At 39.2% G+C, this 24,149-nt stretch overlaps 1 long non-coding RNA gene across 2 annotated transcripts in view; it reads right to left on the bottom strand.

The window, feature by feature from the left end:
* Window positions 1-24,149, bottom strand: part of LOC129734456 (uncharacterized) — a 120,126-nt gene that overhangs the window by 67,194 nt on the left and 28,783 nt on the right. For both annotated transcript variants that reach the window (XR_008730053.1, XR_008730051.1), the window contains one exon: window positions 7,444-7,502. This is a non-coding gene — a long non-coding RNA (uncharacterized LOC129734456). The remainder of the gene's footprint in view (window positions 1-7,443; window positions 7,503-24,149) is intronic.

The raw sequence follows: 24,149 nt of genomic DNA on the forward strand, positions 1-24,149 counted from the left end.
CTTCTCAAATATACATGGCTGGGTCAACACTACAACAGCTTTGGAGGAACAGCTACTAAGGAAACCAAGGGTTATGTTTGCCTTCTTACTGTTCTGCCCCAGCTATTCCAGACAACTTTGCACTCCCCACATTATCTCTTCATGAGCAGCACGAAGACACCAGCTTCCTTCCTCCTGCCACCACACTGGCATGATGTATGTACCTCATGCTTAGTAGGGGTCTACAGCTAGAGTTTACAGCATTCAGCTAGCATAGATTTCTCTGCATAGCATTCTTCCAAACCAAAATGGCTAAAAACATCAAGAAATCTTGAAAAAATCTACTATTTAAATTAAGGCATGCAAAAAAATAAACATTATAAAATGCCTTTACAGTATAACAGATGGGGCAACACAACTGGTTATTAAATACAGGCCCAGCATAAGTAAGTGACCTTAAACATACACAAGATCTCTCACAGACTCAAATGCACGACTACACAAATAGGCCGTAATATCTTACTAAGGGAGGTTAAAAAGCCCACGTGGCAACATCCTTTCTCTTAATCCAACCAAATTCATTTGAGTTCTGAACACTGCCTGATACTTCATTTATGTGTGTATTGTTACATACATATAAAAAACCTTGTTCCAGCAGTAAGACAACAACCCACATCTCAGTTGAGTGCAGGCAGAAGTACACACAAGGCTGGGGTTGAGAATGATCAGAAACACACTAAGACTTTTGAGCCATGTAAGAGGCAATAGGGCTTCCAGATCTGCCTATGCCACTGTTTTGCCAGTTTCCACTTCCTTCTCTATTTAGCACCTTCCTACTTTAAATTAAAATCTTAATAACACAGCAACAACGTATTTCACTGAAACTTACTGAAGGGATATTGTATTACAGACATAGATGCACTTAACTGGTTCCTCAGCTTACAGTCATTGCAAAACACAGCCACAACCAGTATCATACATGTAGTATTTAGCCAAAAAAACCCACATCAGCAGTGACATTCAATCCCAAAGCAATGCTACACAGTGCAGCAAAACTTCCTCTGGCTGCTCAGACCTTAACACTTAAACTGATACAGAGCATGCTCTAGAAAATTGAAATCACTGCTGAAAAATGGTTTATAAGTAGTACATCCTTAGCCAGAAGAGGCACTTACTTCAAGATGCCCTGGAGAGATCACTGACTTACAGAATGCTAAACCACACACACAGTCCAACAGACCAGAAAATGCTCCACAGCTTCAATATAAAGTAATCTCACTCTGTGAGAATATTTAAGATATCAAATTGGAAGGAAAAATACAAAAGCTCTACAGCTATGCTGAAACGCTGAAAGTACATTGTGTATGCCTGCCTAACTGCAGAAAAGATTCATTGATATACTCTCACATTTTTATGGCAGAACTTACATACAACTATGCCGTGAAAACCTTAATAACATTTTCACAGCTGCATTACAATGTAATTCACATCAGAACCTCAGAAGTATGTAATTATTCTATTATTTCTACCTTGCATGTCATTCTCTGGTTATTGATTTATGAGTCAATCTGAAATCTTACTTTGAGGCTTTTTTGCCAACTGTTAATAATACATTACACTTGTGATAAATGCTGTAACAACATAATTTACATTAAGCTTTTACAAACACTGCAAGAAAGCTTGTGATTATTGACAGCACAGCCATTTAGATCTGCTCATTAATCTTGTCTACAAAATCCTAAGCCCAACAACGCATTTGGTTTAAGGAAAGGTAATTTATTACAAAAGAAGTTTCAAAATATTCACCACCTTTTACTTTATTCTCTGGGGCATTAGGTATACTGTAGCCCTCCCATTTACACCTGTGTAGTTAAGTCTGTCATTTCTTCAATACAAATCCCTTGTTTTCAGAGGACTGGGAAACAAGTGTATAGATTAACTACAGTAAAAACGTGCCGTGTAAGTTTGCAATCACACTATTGTTCAGATTAGAGAAAAATAAAAGACAGGTTTATATTTTGTGTGTGAAGTATGACTGCTAATTTAAGATACTTTCAACCCTAGTAACAACCTTTATTTTAAATACAGTCATCCGTATAACTAAACTTCTTCTACATGATAATTTTAAAAAAATCAATACATCATAAAAATCATAAAAGGCAACATTTCACACACAGAAGTAGCATGAGTCTATTGAGCCAGTCCATAGGCAAACTAATTGGAATGGTTACCTCCACAGGATCATTAAACCACAAACCAATAAAGATTTACACAACAGATGCTAATGACTCTCCTACAGAATCCACTACAGACTATTGATCAAAAATCCATTTTAAAATAAATTCCTAAATACATATTCAAAAATAAGTAGGGATGTCAAAATGTTTACTCAATAAAACATAAAGGGCCCTCTGGAGCTATTACTGAGATGCAAAAATATAATTGTACTTTTTAGTGTATCTTTTTATGTGTAGATTGCAAAGTAGTTTACAAAACGGGCTAAGTATCAGCATTACCATTTGGGAATACTGGTATATGGGAAAATGAACCATAGATGGGTTAGGTACGTTCTTTCTTTACTTCAGTAGCAATCACTCCAAATTCACACATATAGAGCAAACAACAGTTTAGGATTTTCAACCACAGGTGTGAAGTGGCAGAGGGAGGAGGAGAAATCCAGCCCCAAATTGGCATGAAGATTGAAAGAGATTGAGAAAGATTAATCTGTTTACTTCTTTCTTTGGGGATGGGGTGGGGACAGACACCAGAAAATTATTCTGAAGGACCTATGAAGAGAAAATAGCAAGGAAATGACACAGCATGACATTTGATACAAAAATACGCACTGGTCTTTAAAAAAAACTACTTCTAATCAAAAGCTCCCTCCTATGCCCATGAAAAAAGGCACGTAAGTTTACAATATTTATTAGACAAATTAGCAACTGTTGCCCAGCAATCTTCTTCCCCATGTCCCACTCTCATGAGTTCTGGAAAAAAAGTACCTCCTAGCTGGAACTGGGTAGAATCTAAGTAAATAACCCGTATACCACATACTTTAGGTGAGGCACATAATGCTTTCTAGTTCCAGATCTTAACTGTTTTGAAAACACTATATATTAATACTGTTTTTACAGATTTTGGACTAGGAACCATAAGAATTGCACCAAGATTAGCATGATGCCAAACTTTTCTTTGGAGGCCCTGTCACACACGAGGCTCCCCAGCCTAGTCACACTGCTAACCACAGCTTTAGGGAACAGTTTCAGAACTACTGCCTTAAAAGCATTGTATACCGACTGCATTTCATTGGATGGAAAGGCACACATGCCACTTCCTGAGAAGTGGACAGAAAGCCTACCCACATGAACAACATACAGTTCCCACAGGAGATCATACCTGGTTGGTTGACTTTGGCAGGCTGCCAGCCACCTACCCAGCTGCTCTCTTATTCTCCCTTCTTAACAGGACTGGTGGAGAAAAAATTCAAAAGCTTGCGGGTCAAGATGTAGACCAAGAGATCACTTATCAATTAGCATCACTGGCAAAACAGACTCAACACAGGAAAAATCAATTTATTGCCCATTAAAACTGACCTGGATAGGGAGAAACAGAGACAAGAACTACAGCAGCTTCCTCCCAACCTCTTTTTCCCCAGGCTCAACTTCAGTCATTCGTTCTCAACTCCTCTACCTCCTCCTCCCCACCCTCCAAGTAGCACAGAGGCCACGGGATTATAGTCAGTCCATAACAGTTCCTCTCTGCCACTCTTTCCTCCTCACTCTTGTCCTCTGCTCCAACATAGGGTCCCTCCTATGGGCTGCAGGCACTGAAGACCTGCTGCAGCACGAGTTCTCTGCATGGGCTACAGCTCCTTCCAGTAGAATCCACTCCAGCATGGGCTGCAGATGATTCAGGGCATATCCACATGCTCCAGTATGGTCCCCTCCACAGGCTGCAGGGGAATATCTGCTCCTGCAGCTGGAGCAGATCCTTCCTTTCCTTCTCTGAGCTTGCTGTTTGCAGGGCTATTTTTCACAGTTCCTCACTGCTGTACAGCATTTTGCCCTTTCTTAAATACATTTTCCCAGCGGCACCACTTGCTTGGTCACAGCTGTGTCCCGTGGTAGGTCTGTTGCAGAGCCCGTGACCTTTTCTCACAGAGATCACTCCTGCAGACCCCTTGCCACCATAACTCTGCCACTTGCAACGAATATAATAAGGTAGGAAATCCATCTGGGGGAAGCAAATGCCCACCACTGACAAAAAAAAAAAAAAAAAAAAAAAAAATCAAAGCCACCCACCTACCCAATCAAAACCACCCACCTACCCATGCCACACTGAAGTCTACCAAGTAAAATTTTCACTAACGCCAGCAGATGCTGGATCATGCCTCAGGCCTACAAGTAGGTCTACTTCTTAGGCCACTTAAAGTCCAAAATAATCAACTCCACTGCTAGACCAGGGAAAATAAATGTCCTTAAGATGCCCACTAGGTTATTCTGCTGCATCCAAAACATGACAAAGCAGAAGAATAAACCACATTTTTTCCCTACAATGAAAATGTACTACTACACTACTTAAGATTTACAGCACAGATAAGTGGGGAGGCATCCTTTGCAATTTGATAGAGAAGATTCTTCTTACACAAGTAGCATAATTTATGTACATTTGAACGAGAATGAGAGTCTGTCATTAAACTATAAGAATTTGTATAGGCAGACATGCACATGCCTCTGACAGCAGTTAATGAATAGCAGCAAATCAGTCTTCAATTCATGACAGTGACTTCTGGAGTTAACTGTTCAGCATTCAGATGAGTTTCTAAAACAGGAGACTTACTTTCCTTCTGTGTCAAGCCATAAGCCATGCCAGGTTCCAGCAACAAAAATAGGAACATGGCTTCATCAGCACTGTTCTGGGCACATCTTTCATATACTACATGACTTGAATTAGCAAAGGTTTCAGTAAGATATTAAAAAGCAGAAAATTGGCAACTATGCTTATTAAGATGCTTAACAACTTTTACGACAAGACGATTTTCGGTTATACTGGCAAACTACACTCCCAAAATTCAAACTATGATTTCCTGTGTCAAGAATCTGCTTCAGATGGGATGCCTGTTCATTTCTAGAATGAGAAAAGGAAAAAAAGAAATACAGGGTACACTCCCTTCTGTCCTCACAGCACACAAATTGCTTTGGTTTTACTTAGTATGCCTATAAATTGCATCCTTTGAAACGGGGATTTGAGATTCAAGAGATCTGTCTTTGTCAAAGAAGCTATCCTTTACAGTACCCAACAGATGAAGCCTCTGAAAATGACTGTTTTACAAATTCCTAGGATATAAGCTGACTAGCAAGCGCTACATCATTTAGTTTGATCTATTGTAAGACGCTGCCCTTTAATCACTCAGTGGTCTTGGTACTCAGCCTAGTAAGTTGTGACATTTTAAAACTCAGCACCCGCTCTATCTCACCACACTAGGGTTTCAGTGGCCAATCATCCTGCTCTCATTTGCATTTGTCTAACTTCAATTTCAAAGTTTTTCTCTTATTGTGACCTCCCTAATTAAAGGAAGTACCTAATAAAATCACCTTTTGAAAATACTCTAGCCATTAACCAAGTCATCAGTCTTTTTAATAAGCTAAATTTGTCAAATCTCCTGGTTCCTTCCATAACTTCTGCAAATTTTGAAAACTTCTTTAAACAAGGAAATCAGAATGAGATGCAGTTTTCAAGCACTGGCCTAGAAATAGAAATAAAAATCCCCCAACTATTTAATTGATTCAGGCAAACCAGAGCATTTCAAGAGGAATTCCTATTTATTTATTGCAAGCCTAAATCATTTCAGTAACAAGCCATTAATTTGCACCTCATCCTCCAAGTTCATCAAAACACACAGCTCTGCATTAGAACAGCCTGATTGGACCTAGTGGGTTCATTGATTTACTGTTCCAACTGAGATTGCCTCATTCCATCCATTTGCACCACAGTTACACATTTGAAAAAAACAAAAAAAAAGTGGCCCATCACACACCATATGAACCTAAGTACCAATCCACACTAGACCATCGCCCCTATAGTAACATTAATTCTGTAAATTTTCAGAGCCAAACTGATAGCTACATTTGATTTTAGCAAAACTCTCCTACTCCCCTCTTCACAGCTGCAAAGTTGATCAAAATATTTCCTGAGCCTGTTTTACAAAATGCTAGAAGCTCCCATGAAAATAGGACACTTGGAAGAACATGGAGTAGAAGAAAGTAATTTGAAACTTAAAGCCCTTTACTAAAAATACTTTCTGCAAGTCATACAGCAGAACGATAATGTATGAGGGTGCAACAAAGGGGTGGCCATGAGCTTGTCTTCACCTACATAAAACTTTTTGGTCCTTTTACCACACAGGGGAATGCGGCCTTATGAAACTTGAGCCAGAAAAGCCTTTACATCATACCGTCTCATTTTGTTTGCATACATACAGAAATCTATCATATACGCTCGAACGGTGCTTTAAAAGCAAATACTGCTTTAAAAGTATACCATATGTGTTCATTCCTCACTATATTAAAATAAACCACTATAAAACACTGAAAAAATCTTTCAAATGGAATATAGAATCTGTCAAGCAGTACTATAGTTTCTGTCCAAATGCTGGTCTATACAGTATAAAAATATCCTAGAAGCCAATTATAAAATACTTACTGTTAACAGGTAAGCGTCTCAAGTTTCATACTACTCCTTAATTCTTTACAATCCAGTGCTATTTTCAGGCAAGTACAGAAGCAGTGCTCATAGTACCAGACAGAAAGGGTAAGAAAAAGAGCAATTCCACACTTAGTGCTTGCTCTTCCCAGAGGATGAGTGGCCTCAACTCCTAATAAAGCCAACAGCAAATGAGGGCACTCAGCAGCTCCTGCAAGACTTCCATTGCATGTCAGGGTCAGACATGCATATTAATATATCCTTCATTTTAGGTATATAATTGCTTTTTACAGCAAAGGAAGGGAAGATACCACCAGTCTTCATAACTAGTTTGGTTTAAAAACAAACAAAGAAACAAAAAACCCCCCAAAAAAACAAACGTACCACTCTAAAAATTCATAGTAGGGGTTTGAAATTGCATCTTGAACATTACCCACAATCCCTCATTTAGGTGTGAGATTTTGCTTTCGTTATTCCAATGGATTTGGTGGAGTAATTCTGGATTTAGACCTGTGTATGTTATGAGCAGAATGTGGCCATAGACTATTTACGATTCAGCTAAAGAATATTGATATCATGAAGAATACCTAGTGTTATAGAAGGCAAACAATGGATATTTTTTTCATCTCCACTATTCTAATAATAGTGATATATTTTTTTGTACCTAAAAGCACAATGCCAATAGCTATCAAGAAAAAGGATTACTCAAGTTCTCAGAGATCAGACTAACACATCAAGAAAAGCACTAGGAAAATGAATTACCTTATTTTTCATTAGAAAAAGCAGATTTCCTTTCAGTCGGCACCATCTCTCTCTCGGTTCTGTATGCAAAGAAGTAAGAGATTAATAAAAACAACCTTTTGTCTTCACACATTAAATGCTTCTTAAAGAAGATGCATTAGTTATAAAGGTCAGAAAAGAAAATCATTAACAACCAAAAAAAAGCCAGCTTCACTCAGCAGCTGCCTATGTACAACATGCTGTTAAATGCCACATAACTTCCCAGAAGGTTTCTTCTACTCTGCAGCTGAGAGAATTGGTGACTGCGGCATACACTCAACAGTGTTGTCTCTGCTTTTCTCCCTTTTCCTCATATAGGAGCAGAAACAGCCATTTTAGCATGGAACAGCTTTTGCTTCCATTATTTCAAGAGATGAAATATAACCCTTGCTAAGACACAAAAACATTTATTATTCCCCTTAGATTAGAACACACTAATCTAAATTTACAATTTTCAGGGAAAAAAAAAAAAAAAAGGCAAATCAGTCCTAAATATTTACAGTAACTTTTCTATTACTATTTTACTACACATTTAAAAAGTGCTTAACCAATGAGAATAACAACATTTATGTTTATACACACATGTAATCAAACTTCTAAGAACAGGGAACATTTCAGAACTTGAGGGTCAGTGAGTGAGTCAGAAAGCTTTAAAGTTATCCTTCCCAAACTAGCCATTTTTTAAATTGCATCTTTTTTCTTTTATGAAGAACACTTGTGTATATATATCTGTAGGTACAGATACATATACCTATTATGGGCATTACACATCCAGATCTTACAGTCAAACATGAACTCTTCAGACAAACCCTACAACACTTCAGATAGAAGGAACGTTTTTTACGCAAGACTTCCTCTTTTTTTTTTATTTTTGATAGGGCATATGAAACCCCATGTCACCAGACAGCAGCCAGCCTCAAATTGCTAAGAAACTGGAAGAACAGCTGTATCCTGAGGTCATGTTCCACAGCTGCCTCTGTGCAGCTCTTACTTCTCTCAAAGCTGGCTGTGACTAGAGACATAATATAGACCAGAGGGATGTCTTGTTACAGTAAATAAATAAAATTATCTTTTCTTCTTGATAATTTTAATTAAGATGTTTCAATAGGCCATGTTTGAAAATCAGAATAGCTTTCTCCCCCCCAGAAGAAAGTGGAAGGTTTAGACCCACAGGCACTGGGACTTACAATAACTACAACCTGGGATTATTTTTTTTTTTTTAGAAAATGAATTGAAGTTCCTGGATCTTTCCAGACCTACTGAAGTGCAAGAACAATACAGAAAAGAAGGTAATATAATTTTATGCATATCTACCAACTAAGAACGTAAACATAGTTATCAGATCCGAGCACGTTATTTCACAGTACAAGTACAGGACTCTGCTAAAACTAAATTCCATCCTCCAGAACCCTGCAGGCATCAGAAGTAAGGAATCATGTTGCATTCGCACTGCATCTTTTGCTAATAAAAGATATTTTTATGTAGGATTGGGAAAGTCACTACCTTATAAGTGAGAAAAATAAGCAGGTCCAAAGATCAGTCAGACTAATGATGGAAAATCTATCAGTGGATAGCATATACAGTGACCAAAATCCCTCAAAGAGAAATGACCCTGAAGCCTCAAGGAGTCATAATCTGACTACTGGGAGCTAGAAGGATTTACTGAGCAACACAAACATCCTATAATTGCATAGTTTCTTAAATGCTTCCCTAGAATCTACCACCACTGACCATAGCACAGACGGCCCACGATACTGGGTTAAATGAACGTTTGGCCTGTCTGTGGTCAACCTAAGCCTTCTAGCAGCACTATTAGCACTCAGCATATTTGTAAGCCAAGAAAGATCTAAAACATCCTCATAAACAACAGATATTTACTGGACAGGGCTTGGTAGGCTGCCTATGACGAGAACAGGGAGAGAATCCTGTTGAGAAACCCCAAAGCAGCCAGAAGTGGACGCTCACTGGTACTCTGTCCAGGAATTTTGCTGCATCCTCCACAGGAAACACTGGCTATTTCCTCTAAGAAAGTGTATAAAATATTCTGAAAGCGTGGCACTGAATTTTCTCAGCCCCTTATCATAACTGAGTCTGTGATGGTTTTGTGGTTTGTATTTTTTTCTAACAGAACAAAAGTAAATATCATCAAAATGAAAATCAACTGGTACAAGTGAAAATGAAACAGTCGCTGTTACTGAAATTATTTTATTAGGACTGATTTTACAGCCAAACAGGAGCCAATTCCTAGCAGCTACTGAGGGAAGAGACATTTATGCAAGCTTACTGGAAATTGAAAGACATTTAAAATATGATCATAAAAGCCTGAAGAAACCTGCAAAGGAAGTGGCAAGTGAGCCATGGAAAAACTACGATAAAAACACAGTTTTGGGGTTTGGGAGGGGCAAGTCCTGAGGAACTAGATATATAAACTTTAAACCATGGCAACTAATGACTGGTGACTAGCAACCCCTAGTAGTAAAAAAAAATAAAAAATCTTTCTTTACAGGAAAAAACAATAATAATAACGCTATGTACTGGGTCTGGCTGAGCCCCATAGCAGCCCTCATAGTGCTGTGCTTTGTATTGGTAGTAGAAAGGTGTCGGTAACACACCAGTGTGTTAGCTACTGCTGAGTAGTGCTCACACAGCTTCAGAACTGTCTCTCCAACATTTCCACCACCACCACCAGTAGGCTGGGGGCAGGCAAGATCTTGGGAGGGGACACAGCAAGGACAGCTGATCCAAACTAACCAACAGGGCGTTCCATACTGTATGAAGTGTGCTTAGATAAAAAGAACTAAGAGAAAGGAGGTAGCGGGGGCATTCCTTAATTCCAATGTCTTCCTGAGCAACTGCTACACATATTGAAGCCCTGCTTCCTGGGAAGTGGCCAAACATCACCTGCTGATGGGAAGTAGAAAATAACATCATTTGTTGTCCTTTGCTTTCACACACACCTTTTGCTACTGCTTTCATTAAATTGTCTTTATCTTGAGCCTCAATGGTTTTTTCATCCTATTTTCTCCCCCTGCCCCCCCATTCTGCTGAGGAGGGGAGTGACAGAGCGGCTTGGTGGGCACCTGGCATCCAGCCAATGTCAACCCACCACATAACACTAAGGACTGAATACTGTTTCTCAGGTACACGACAAAGGAAATTTGAAAACCTGAGCACACTGAAGAGCTGGCTTTATAATTTTTTCTTTAGAAAGGTATTTAGCACCACTCAAGCATCAGTAATGAGGGAAAACAAAAAGTCTGAAGTGTGTGTGACTAGTGAAACTGTAAGCTGACAGCTGCAGAGAACAAGCGTATCAACTACTGGCAGTTTTCAGTGCAAGTCATTTTTACCTATTAATTTTTCATCCCCGACCACTCTGGAAATCTTCAGTTTTCCTTCTTTGTCAAAACAACCTGATGGTCGCCTGGCCAGCAAAGCCAGATCTTTAGCATTGAATCTCATGGGGTTGCCAGGGAAGAGGATGAAGATGAGTAAGAGATGGAGGGCAATGATGATACTAGTGAGTTTGTTGAAGCTGAGCAAAATCTAGGCAGCAACTGAAATATTAAAAACAAAAAGAAAACAAAAGATGCTGCTGTTTATTGCAATTTCCACTGTATTGCGATACTCCGAACACTGCACTTTCTTTCCATATTATGGGAGCAGTATAAGGAATAGGGAAAAAACCCAAAGTTACACAGGTGACATCTTTTCCACACACACTTTTTAGGAAAGAAAAGTTTAGTTTTACTTTCCAGTATCTCTATAACCCCATGTAGAAGCTGTAATTTTATGAAGTATTTCCACAGTTCATCAGTACTGCTAAAAATGTATTTTGGCTACAGGCATATAAACCACCAGAAAGCATGGGGCAGAGGGAGAGGGGGGGAAAGATTGCCTTGTACCTCCACCTCCTTCACAGGAACAATAATAAAATACAAAGTGTTAGCTGTAAAAGTTCACCACACACTCAAGTATTCCTGTTTTGCTACACTGACGCTGATTAGGACACTAAGTGCTCCCGCTCTGTTCATGGTATATTCTCCAAAAGTTTTCAGTTCTTCTGGAAGATTTTCTTCTGTGTTTTCAGGAAATAAGTTGTGTGGTCTTAATATTCACCCTTCTGTAAAGGCCTCTCTCTCAAAAAAGAATTCTTGGTATCACCCTTATACAATCAAGTAACATAAGTTTGTCAGATGGCTTTTAATACTCCTATACATTTTAAAAATAAAGCAATTTAAAATAAAGCATTTAAAAAAAAAAAAAAAAAAGCCCAGTCTTCAGCACATGGGCTTCAGAAGCCAGCTTCTGTCTCTAAATTACAGACCTTTGTTCCTCAGAGGACAGCACTGACACCTTGACCTGGTGGAGAGCTACAACTCTTAGCAATTCCTGAACAAGTTCCTCTCAGCTGTTGAGCTGAAGGACAAGTTACACCTTCTGCACTGAATCTTTCTGCGGGCCCTTTCATTCCTACTTTTCCCTTTATAGTCACTTTCTTTGCTCAACTTTACCCCTCAGTCAATGACTGCTGCTGTGTCCTTTAATTTCCAGTCACCAGACCACAGCTAATTCCAATAGTACTACAACAGTGATGGCAGACCAAGCTTAACTGTTTACTTTGTACATATGAAACATGACCAAGCCATGAATATGTGCCATGAAATAAATTTATAAGACAAATCTCCAAGTATTTGTTTCCTCCTAGGAAGGTTCTACAACTCTGTGGAGAACTGAAATAAAGCTGAAAGGCCTTTTAAGTTTCCCTTTTGTTATCAAATACCCTTGCAAGCAAGAAAGAGAGTAGTCCCAACCCATATGAAGCAGAAGGTTGCAGTTTCAATTTGTCCATTCATTCCCACATATACACACCTTCTTGGTTTTTTTCCCTTTAGCATCAGCAGCTATACTTCAATTTTTTAAGACCATCTTCATGCCTTTTGACTCCATAATCTTGTTGAAATTATAATCTTATGGTCATCACAGAACCTGACCTGCAATAAGGATGCTGCTGTGACCAAAATGAGCTACTGACTCTGATGGAATCTCCATGCAGGTGCAGCTGGCCACCAATGTTTTGTAAATTGATAGACTACAGCTGTGGAAAGACAAGTCATACAGCACTAACAAAACAGACACTTATACACTGTAATTAATACTACCAGCATATTCAGCACTGAAGACCAAATCTGTCAGGGCCAGGGAAGGGGAAGATACTGGCCTGTCCACAAAACATGAAACCCAGCCACGATGACCCTTACAAAAGTCTTACTGGGGCATACAGGGACTTTGGGACTGTCAACAAGTATATTCCTACTATATGCTCTGTATGCTGGGTGGGATAATTGTTAGGTTTGTTTTACAGCCACAGACTGCATTTTTAACAACACAGTGTGTGCGCATTGCATTGTGCAATGCGTGCAATAAGCCTATTTGCTAAAGAAAAATAAACTTGGCAAGGAAAATAATTTTTGTTATCTCCGACTGTGCACTGTTTTGTTATCAGCTGGTCCTCTCAGGCAGATATCTTGCATACTGTTCACAAAGCTTGTTGGTAGCCTTCTTGTTTTAGAGAACAACATTCTAGAAATTCAACTACAACCTACTTGGTTATTAGTTTGTGAACAAATGAGTTCCAGTCCATTTTATAAACACCTTCTAAATCTACTCTAAACAGCATCCTCAGCTACGTACAGTGACTTTAGATTGCTTTGATGCTTTTAAGTAGGATGGAGGAAGTCAGACCCTATGAGTCTGTTCCAGACAGAAGAGTCATTGAAAACCACCAATAACTGAATAATACCTATGCTATCAAAGCAACCAAGGTTACTGGCTAAACTCTAGTTATGCTTAAATGCAGCAATTACTGTAATGCATGGACACCTGTACTCCACAAAGAAATGCAAAACACAGAAGTTGTCAACTGCTATTTAAGAAAGATTTTCCTTTCCAGCAAAGGGGAAAAACAGGGCCAGGTAAATGGAATGTTTTGGATTTCTGGAAAGGCTATTAAAAGGAATAACAAAACTGCAGGAGGAGGTGTGCATATTGATTTCGTTATTTTTCTCCCCCAGGGAGATGGTGTATCTCTTGCACTCATCTACCAGTAAAGTGATAATGGTCTAGAAATACCTTTTATCACATCTGTGCATCACTTGCTCTGCATATAAGCCACAGCATGGAAATCATGTGGGACAGTACAAGTGGCACACTGCAGTTAAAACCCTTGAGACAGCATGCTTCTGTATCAGCCTTGAAATGCAAGGCAGCTGGACCAGCAGAGTTCCACAGTGATGATAATCAAGGTGCCTGTTCTCTGGAAGTTTGCCAGAGAAGCTCGACTCATCTGACAGTGTCTGAATATTATTCAGACCTAAAAGGCATATGAGATTGCAGGATTCATACTTGGGTTTAACTTTAGAAATTTGACGACCATCCAAAAGCACTCCCAGTTAGTGTTGACACAACAACAAAATTAAAGGTAAAAAAAACCACGATAGAATTTATCTATCTTCAGCTGCAGCACTGGGTCTCCTTGAAGGAGCAGAAAGACTTTTTAGCTCAATAATCCACTTCTGTCTCCATTTCAGAATAAAGCTGTCAGTCCAGGAAACGACTTAGTCATACAGTGCCTTTAAATGTTTCTCCTAGCTAATCTCTTTCCTAGCATAAACTCAGATAGGAAAGATATTATCTTCAGTTATTTAATACTGGTGGTTCAAGAGACAGGCATTATTTAATACTTGTGGTGAGAGAGAGAGAGACTTGCTGAATCTAAAATCCCTCTCAACATTTTTCCCTACACGATCAGCACAACCATAATTCATAAGGAAACCAGACCGGTCAATTACTTCTGCGAGTGGCCAAGAGAGAAAAAGGTGGAGGAGTCTGCATCCTTGGAAGCAGTAATTTTAGAACAGGTGACAGTTTTGACAGTTCATGGACCACAAAATTTTTTAAGTCTCTGTTGGATGTCCCCTGTCCCCACAGCATTTGCAATTACAGTTTTCATGAACACAGAAACTACAGATGTAACAATTAGAACTACTTGATTTACAGACAGAAAAAGAGCTGAGATGTGTTGTAACTGTTAAGTAGCAGCCATAGAGTTGCACATTTTATTATCACAATAAGAGAAACGTACACTTTTGATCCCTTGCAGAGATGCAAACTCACCTTTTAGCCTATACGTAAACGTTAGGAGTCAATCAAAATTAGTTGCATGTCTGAGTAATCTTAAATTACAAGGAAGTTTTATTATGCAAAACCTACACAAAATTGACTTCAGCACATAACACTAGCATGAAAAAAGCTACACATTGAAACAATTTGCAATCGACCTCCAACTCTTGCACCCTGCAGGACAGCTAGTAAGATGTATTCTACTAGTTTCAGATAACCACCAAGCTGTAGCTGTTCAAAGCAGTAAGTGCAGGAGGTCGCTCGTGCCAACACGAAAGAGTAACCATCTTCCTGGCTGCGTACACTACCCTGAAACAACACTTTCAGCACTATCTTCCAGGTTTCAGTTTTTCTTATGTATCTTAAGTGCAGGCTCAACATTAAAGAAATTAGCGCATAACACCTTGCAGCTTTCAGTAGCACTGTATTTAATTCTAGATATTTTGGTAAAGTGCTAAAACACAGGCTTTCTAATGACACAGTCTCCTAAATCTCTAAAACAAAGTCAATAAAATTGACTGCCTAAATTCACTAGTTTAGCAATTTTCAAAAGAAAAACACCAGAACTCATGTCTGCATGTCCTCAGAGACTCTGCCAAATACATTCTAAATTTCCCTTCTCTTCCTTTGAAAAAGTACAGTATTTTTAGGGCACATCATTTTGTATTAAGAACTTCTTTAATCTTTGGAACACACACAGTGCGGGAAACAGCCTTCAAAAGGAAAGGTGCAAAATTAGTCCACAATTTTGTCTTCAAGAATTGTATTCTTCTTAAGCAACGAGTTATTGCTAAATCCACATACTGACTCTATTTCACCCACAAAGTAATTATTAGGCCATGAAATATAAATAAGACACATTATGCCCCCTGATTCTATTACTGATCTCAGCACGGACACTCTTTATTGAGCTCTCCTAGTTCACACAAAACAGCAACCTAGAAAAACAATTTTGAATTATTCGTGTGTGTGTGTATATAGAGGGAAGGTAACAAACATTAAACTGTTGTCTTTTTTTCCCCCAATAGTATCAGTGGTCAGTACAGTTTTATTTTATGCTGAAACACACACATACTATATTGCAGTAACTCTTACGCCTTTACCCTTCCAGATTTCTTGGATCTATCAACCTTACCCTACAGTGTCCTAAAAAAAAAAAAAACCAAAAAAACCAAAACCGGGAGCTCCAGGCAGCAAGACTGTCCCTAACCAGAGCCAGCCTTCTTCCAAGGGAGGCAATGACCTTGCAGATCTTGCAGTGGCATAATACAGCATCACATAAAGCAACCAGCACCCTTGTCTCGGTATCACTACTGTCTGCAAATCCCTTTTAAAGTCTTAAAACTAACAAGACTTTAAAAGCAAAGTATCCATTGAAAAAAAGCTGCAAGAGGTGAGCTATTCTATTTGGAGGCAGATAATGAAAAATAAAATGCTGGCTTGGCTTGAAGGTATTCCCTTCAGCTGAATAAGAAAAAAAAAAAAAAAAAAAAGAAAGCAAGGCCACAGTACAGCTTTGTCTTCCCTGCAGCTGACAAGACTCCCCAGTCAAGCAAATTCCTAAATGATTCATGCAGTTACCCGGAGTTCAGATGTGAACTTTCAGGGAAAAAAAATAATTAAGAAAAAAATTAAAAAAATATATTCTTGCCTTTTGCTTCCCCTAAAAAGGGTAATACAAGTAAACTGTTACTGCAAACAGGTATAAACTGGCACACCCACTAAACAATGTCCATCTAGCTACGTGAAAACCATCTCTGTGAAAAAGAAGGCATTTATCAGTTGTGGGAGTTGCTCCATGTGGTTCGTGGCCTACCAAACTGTACTACGCAAGGCAGGGGACTGAACAAGAATGAGACTGCTGCTTACTCTGACTCGTTGCACCTTCTCACAGGCTGTGCTTGAGCAGCCACTGACAACACAGGTGCAGGCTCCTGGCGAAAGGGACCCCTTTTCCACGGCAGCACTAGTGCTGATGTAGCCACACAGCCAGCTTAAGGTACAGATCTTGATGAAAACCAACCTAATCAAGCTGTTCCCGGGGCAGACTGGCTACCTGACTGCAGAAGTGCCAGTGCCGGCCCAAGACAGAGGACAAAAGCGTGTACTCGCGGGTAATCTTTCTGCGGGTGATGACAGGTGTGTCAGCCTCATATGATGGTACAACTGCAGCCTTAGGAAAAAGTTAATGTATAAGGGACTTCAAACATAGTCCTTACTCAATAAGATTTCTGGCAAATCCAAATTAATGCATGAGCTTTTCTCAAATCTCCAACTACACTTTTGAGCAACACCGCCTTAAATTCCTTTCTGCCACGTCGGCTCAGGTGACGCCTGCCCAGCCACACTGCCTGCCTTCCACTGCTGAAGAGCACAAACGCACTAGCTAGAGCTTTCTCTGGAGCCATCAAGAAAGCTGGAATATGGAAGTTATCCACTTTAAAACCAACACTTGAAAACAAATACCAGCAGATTATGTCAGTCTTCCAAAACCCTATTCAAAGGTGACTACACCAATTAACATTTCAAAGGCATCAGCTGCACACAAATGACTCTGTTAATATGAGTTCAGCCACTGTTATGACACTGCGGTTTCAGAGCAGGTGGTCTCCAGCTAAATATTAGCATTTCATTCACTACTGAGTGACAAATATATTTGCACAGCAGATTCCCTTCTCTAGTCTCCAGGAGTGTAAATACACAACCCTTTTGTAACCTGCCATTTCAAACAAAACCCCGAAGCAATTTACTTGGGTATAGTATAGCTCAACTCACTAGGAGCTCCCATACGCATAACGGTGGCAAACCAGTCTGGAGGAGGTAGTGTGCTGGGACCACTGATCCCATAAATAAAGGACAAGGGGAGGACACAGTAACCACTTCCAAAAAAACATTGCAGTATGTTAAAAATGGCAGCATGCTCCATTCTGCAAAATACAGTATTTTAGTGGCAATAACTGGAACCTTTGCCTCTAGAAGATTTATTTCCTCTCCCTTCCAATATCTATAAAGATGCAAAAGGTAGAGGCAAACTTTAAACCCAACATCGCTATGACATCAATTCTATCAGTCATTTTTAGTGTAACAGACAAATTACTGTACTAAGACTGCAGCTTGTACTTTTTAAGACACAGTATTTATTAATATTCTTTTTAATCTTAAAAAATTGCAGTCCCCAACCAACTACGAATTTCTTAACATGTTTTGCTTTGCATAGTATCTCAGAACCAAACAACTTCAACAGTCTCAGCATCTATACTGACGGGGGAAAAAAAATACCACATTGCTGAGAAAACAGCGATGAGAGTTTCTTTCTACTCCCCATCCCCCAGATTTGTGACATCTGGGGTTTATCTAAGCTATAAATACTAAAAAGATTCTAGCAGCAGATTTGAAAGATTTGAGGTTCATTTGAGCTCCAAAAAGATTTTAGCTAGAAGACAATGGAGTCAAGTCACCCACATAGTAAAACAAAACATAACATATTTTAAGATTAGAGATATAAAGTACTTGGAACAAAATCCCTTCATGAAGTTTCAGACAGCTCTGGAATTCAACACCATTTTTCTTTTGGTATTAACAGGAAGGAACACCTCCTCCTTTTCTTAACACTGTCAATTCTGCTTTGGCTGTGTTTTCCTCACACAGCCTTGCAAGAAAACAAGTGGTTTTCCTTACAGAAACCCTTTTAGCACACCTGTCCCACAGTTAGGGAGAGACCATGAGCTCTCCTTGCTCCTACACCTTCCAAGGGAAAAAGCTTACTGCGTTTCCCTCAGTTACCTCTAAACTGACAGAAGGAAAGCATGAAAGTAGTAAGGGTGTTAGTATTTGATGATGATTTTTCACTTGAATAATTAAAGGTCAACCAAGGTACCAGAAAAAATAAAAATCTTTTTATATAAAGTACATTCCCTACTATACAGCTCCTGAAAGTTCACAAATATCTGGTTAACTTTTCTAATTAAAAAGGTAGTACCACTGTTAAGAATGTAATTGCTGAAAAAATAAATCTAGGACATGGTGACTTAGTGCTGTTACATTAAGGAAGAGCAATAAATCATTTTAACTGTGTCTCAATAATAATGACTTAATTTCTATATGCAGTGAAAGTCTCAGCTGAGCAGAAACTATTATGTCATCTGGGGAAAAGCTATTCAGGGATAGATGCAAAATTTACAGGGGGAAGAAATGCAACAAAACTCACAAAACGTGAAAATCACTAAGGACATTCCTGCTTTAAACTGATCTGGCAGCTACAGCTATAACAGGTCATTTATTGACCTTTTGCCTTAAGATCAATGACATATCCTCAATTAGCAGATAGGAAAAAAGTTTATGTATTTTAATGAACAAATAAGACATCTCAAGAAGACTTACAGGATTCATGATTTTTTTTTAAAGCAAGCTGCTGCTGAAATCTCCCTGAATTTCAGTCTCTTCTCACTTTGGAAAAAGTAAGAGGTGATACTTTAGAACCACAACTTGAATTCAAGGCCAAAGGGCGATACAGAAGATGATCAAGCTCTCCCCACATACCTATATCAGTTATAGGTATTACCAGAATAGCGCTGCTCAACCTGCGCGTTTCAAAGTATAAAACGTCTCGTCCTTGGCTTACTCCACAATGACCTGTGTGACTGCTGGTTTTGTGGCTGCAGAATTCGTCGCTATTACAAACTGTAAGAAACACAAAGACCACGTGTGGAAAGTCAAAATCTACTAACACCTTCCCTCACAGACAGGCAATTCAGGAAACATAACTTCACTCAAGTATACTTAAATTTCCTTTTCTTGAATATCCATCATTACGCTATCTCTTTTTGCTACTATGCAACTTTTCACTAGCTGGAAACATTGAGGAAGTAAGATTTATTTCCCAGAATTATTTTTTTTTTGTGATTTTATACGTTATTCATCGGGCAATAGAGCCACATATTTAACTGGACTTCTGCATACAGTTACCTACTCTGTAACATACGACACGCTACTCTTTTCAGCTGTAAGGGGTCATAAGAAAATGCTTTGCAACTATTTTTTCAAGCAACCTTACTCTAACAAGTTGGAACTTGCAAACAGCTCAGCTACATAAAACCTACCAAAAATACATGTTTTTCAGATTAAAAACCTCAAGCAAAGATAAAAAGTTCACAGTGATAACTTAAAGAAAAATAAGGCTGTCACAGTTAAACACAAAATACAAATTTCGAGAGGTGGTTTCATAAAATATTCATGCTTCCTAAGTACAGGATTACTGGGGTAAAGCACCCATGACTTCCATGGTACAATACAATTATTACAAAACAGGTATGCATAAATTAATCGAATGGCTTTGTATTAAACATGAAAAATAACTATGGTTTTCACTAGAGGTGGGCCAGGGCTGAATGTTTCTGTGCTAAAAACCGAAGGTGCACAGCAGTACACACCAAGCCCCTTGACACAGAAACAGAGCTTGCCTCTGGATACGAATGGTTGGTAACAACCTCTTTTCCACCCCTTGTAAAATCTCAACTGATTGCCAAGCCTGGAAAAGCTGCTCAACACTGAACTGAAGGATTATCACCTGTATTTTAATCAGACCTACATACTTTGAAGGACTGTCAGCTTCTGAAAGACTCTCTGGGCAAGAATAAATGGGGAAAACAGCCTGAAGCAGAGAAACAGACCTTAGAAGGGGACCAGCAAACCCAAAGCACCAAAATAATCTGATTCTAAAAAGGCCAAGAAGAAAAAGAAAAAAAAAAATCAAAAAAAGGACTGTCCCTCAGAGCTTCAGCCTGCAAAGCTCTGCAGTGGTGGTTACAAACAGGCTGTACCTGCGTTCTTTCCTTTCCTGTCACCCTGACACACAGGCAAAGCAGAACACCTACAGCCTGGCCAGAGCTCTGAGTAAGCTCCTCTCACCAATCCCGGTAATAGTAAGCTGTTGAGATGTGTTTGCAGCAAGCGGTGATGCAGCGGTTAGGTCTCACAGCCTATGGGGAGGGCCTTCACACCATAAGCACAGCCTGAGGAAGATGCCGTTCAAGTAAAAATAGTGGCTGGACTAAACTCAATCCCTGTCAGTGCTGGAGCAGTTAATGCTCTACTTACTCACAATTAATGCTTACTAGTGACATACAACCAGATAGTGAAGAAGAATATACCTATATAGATAGAGTGACTATATAACAGTACAATTAATTCAGCATAAAAATAAATTTGAATAATACCATACTGAACTACCTTCCTCCTCCTCACTGTATCATTCCAATACAATTTCATTGCATCACTGAAGACTTGCAGTTATTTTGATCTTAATTACATTTGCATACATTAACAGATGTGAACCTCTTCAGATTCAGATTTTTCAGAATTAATGCTTTCTTTTGTATTAAATAATCAGGAATATTAGGTAACTTAAGAAACAAAAATGTTTCTCAGGAAAGCAAGGCAAAAGCATTTTCTAAGAAACATAGTTCAAGAACATACTCCTCAGAGTCTGCTTGTCTGCAGACTTTGTGGAAAGTGCCACCTGACAGTACAAATGGACTATGACACCACTAAGAGAAGGACTGTTTGGAGAAAGAAAAAAAGGACCAAATATGCCAACACACTTCAAAGGTGACAAGCAGGAGAAGTGTCAGGGTCGACGTTTAGAGCTGAAATAGTGACTGGGTCTGGTCTGGGAAGAGTAATTAGATTTGGTAGGAACAGGAAGGAAAGAACACAGGCAAGAGAGCTGCGGGCACACCTAAAAGGGTAACAGAGAAGAAAGAAAGCAACACACTCAAGCCTCAGGGTCAAGGCCAGAAGAGAGTCAATTTTATGGTCTATCCACAGCTCCTTCCAACTCTAAACAAACCCAGGTAAGGCAGGTGCTCCGTGGACTGACAGCTATGCTGCAGCTGGTGGAGGGGAGTACTTTCTGCAACTGATGCATAAGAGCCTTAAAACTGTTATTTCAAGTAGAACATCAATGGCTTCAGGATTTTTTTCCCCCCTGTTCTTGAATTCTCAGACATTAGTCTGAAGTCTTTCATCCACCTTGCTCCAAAGGCAGAAAAGCAACTTGTGTGGGAGTTCAGATAAAGAAGTTTAAGAAACTTAAATTCTGCTCGTAAATAGCTATTGCCTTTGCCTGAGAACAACTTCAGATTTGTAGATTGCAAGTGCACGCACAGGAACAGTATTTTACAGAAGTGTTCCACTCAATTTACCCAGCGTGGGTTGTTGCGGTTCCCCCCTGCCACACACATACACCACTTCACTATGGTGCATCAGTTCCTTACAAGGGAAACAAAAGCTGATTTCTTCCTTAATTTCCTCAAGGCAGCCAGGCAATTAGGAGTATGTTAGTTGGAGGATATGTGGTATGCGAAGTTTCTCTGGTTGTTTCTTAGACTTAACTGTCTGCTTCCCTTCCCAGCATATAGATTTTTTAAATAAATAAATAAAAAGGAAGACTGAAATTTTGTATTTTGTTTGGAATGCCACTAAGTCAGCACTTTGTACATTGTAGGTAAATATGACCAAAGCTTCAACTTCTGCCCAACATTTATCTTCAGTTTTAAAATACTATTTGTCCCCTGCCCAAGCAGTCCACACAGACCCACAAGACTTAAGCCATTTACTGTTTATTGGCTTCCCCAAAAAGCACTTCAACAAATGATATTAGTCTATGGATACATCAACCAATTTCTCTTGCTCTACCAAAACACAAAGATTCAACCTACATTTGCTCTAGCAAAACAGTATAACAAAATAACTATATAGGGAGATGCTTGGGCATCTCCCTTGCTAGTAGCCCAAGCATCAAAACCACCAGACTCTTTCTGCAGGTGGACACAAAAGGTGTGAAGTCTAGAGGGGAAGTAGCTGAAGGAGGGATATTATTGTTATTATTGGGGGGTTTTGTGTGTTTTTTGGCTTGGGGGGTGGGGTGGTGTTTGTTTGGGGGTTGGGGTTTTGTTCGGAGGGTGGGGGGGGCACTGCTGCTTTTGAAATGTGTGAGAATGACTGTTCCTATGATTGCCTTTCAAGCCAAAAAAATTACCAAGGGTCAGAAACATGTCAGTTATAATATCATCTGTTTTAAAGACCTGAAGTCCTATAAAACATTTCTCTTGACTCAGAAATGAAAGGTCTAAAGCAACTCTTCTCCTAAATTTTGCAGTGCCATTTCAACTTCATTGGATTTAATCCTCAAAAGAAACTGTAACAAAAAGGTACTCCTTGTAAAGCTTGTAGAGATAATCCGAAGAGACAAACTAACCCACTAGAACCAGTTACTGTTTCTAACAGACAGGAGTCAATGGAATCCAGAGAGCATACACTGGGCACACAGGATTAGTCCAACCACATTAAAAACCAAACAGAAAGAGATCTCTGAGCTACCGAGCCTACTACTAAATCTTTTTCACAACATAAATTATTGAGCTCAAACCTAAATGCAGCTAGATAGCTTTGTCTCCATATCCCCAAAGGAATGTTTTTCCAGCACCTGCCTGGTCTAATGGCAAGAATCTTCCGTAATTTCCAGACTACATGTCTTCATGTCCAAATTATCCACATTATTATGCCATCACTGACCTTTACCTTACATTTATGTTCTCGTCTTTCCCTTACTGGAAGTGTCAACTTAAAAGCAAGCCAAGTTTTCATTGTTGTTGCGTCGGGATTTTTAAATACTTCCCCCGTAGGGAACGCTTTCCAGTCCTCGTAATGCTTCCCTTGAATCCATCTCTCAGGAATACATACAGGACCAGAAATATAGAAATACTCAAGATACACAAAGTCCGAATTAAAAGTGCAGTACTCAAAACCAACTTCACCTGTTCCTGGCCCCATGATTTATTTTCAAATTTGATAATTGTTAGACCTCTCAACCATGACATCTTGGCCCCACCTACCATGATCAGAAACACTGGTCCTCCAGTTACCATGCATGAAGGTAGCCTCTCACAATGTGTCCAGTAATTTAAATCTTTATACCATTGCAATTACTTGTTTCCAGATCCAGCCCTGCATCTACTTCAGAAATCTACCAACACCCCTGTAGAGTCTCTCACCACCTTTCTCTAAGATGACACCAATCTAAGTGGCTTCTGTTTCACTTATATTGTCTCTAAACTATTAGAGCAACACCTCATGCATTATACTCCTATTCAATGACTCCTATTTCTAGCTTTCCCAAAAAGGTCCTTCAATATTCATGTTCTGTCATGACCGCTATGCTACTATCATATGGCTGTGATACCCAGTTTAATATTCTGCAACTCAAATAACTCTGTTTTATACCCCAGGTTCCTGGTATTTGCACAGAAGTGTTTCAACCTTGTTTGCACTTCAGGTAATACCACCTTAACTGCATTCAAAGCTGGTATAGTCATAACCACTAGTATCTGACTACAGTTCTCAGAAGTGTTGATTGCACTTAACTTCTATTCTAATAATTTTCCACTGTTCCGTATAGTTATTCTGCTTAATCTGCTGTGCTATCCTGGGCTTCCTACCTCTTTTCA

This window comes from Falco cherrug, chromosome 1 (genome assembly GCF_023634085.1).
Source record: "Falco cherrug isolate bFalChe1 chromosome 1, bFalChe1.pri, whole genome shotgun sequence".
NCBI lineage: Eukaryota > Metazoa > Chordata > Aves > Falconiformes > Falconidae > Falco > Falco cherrug.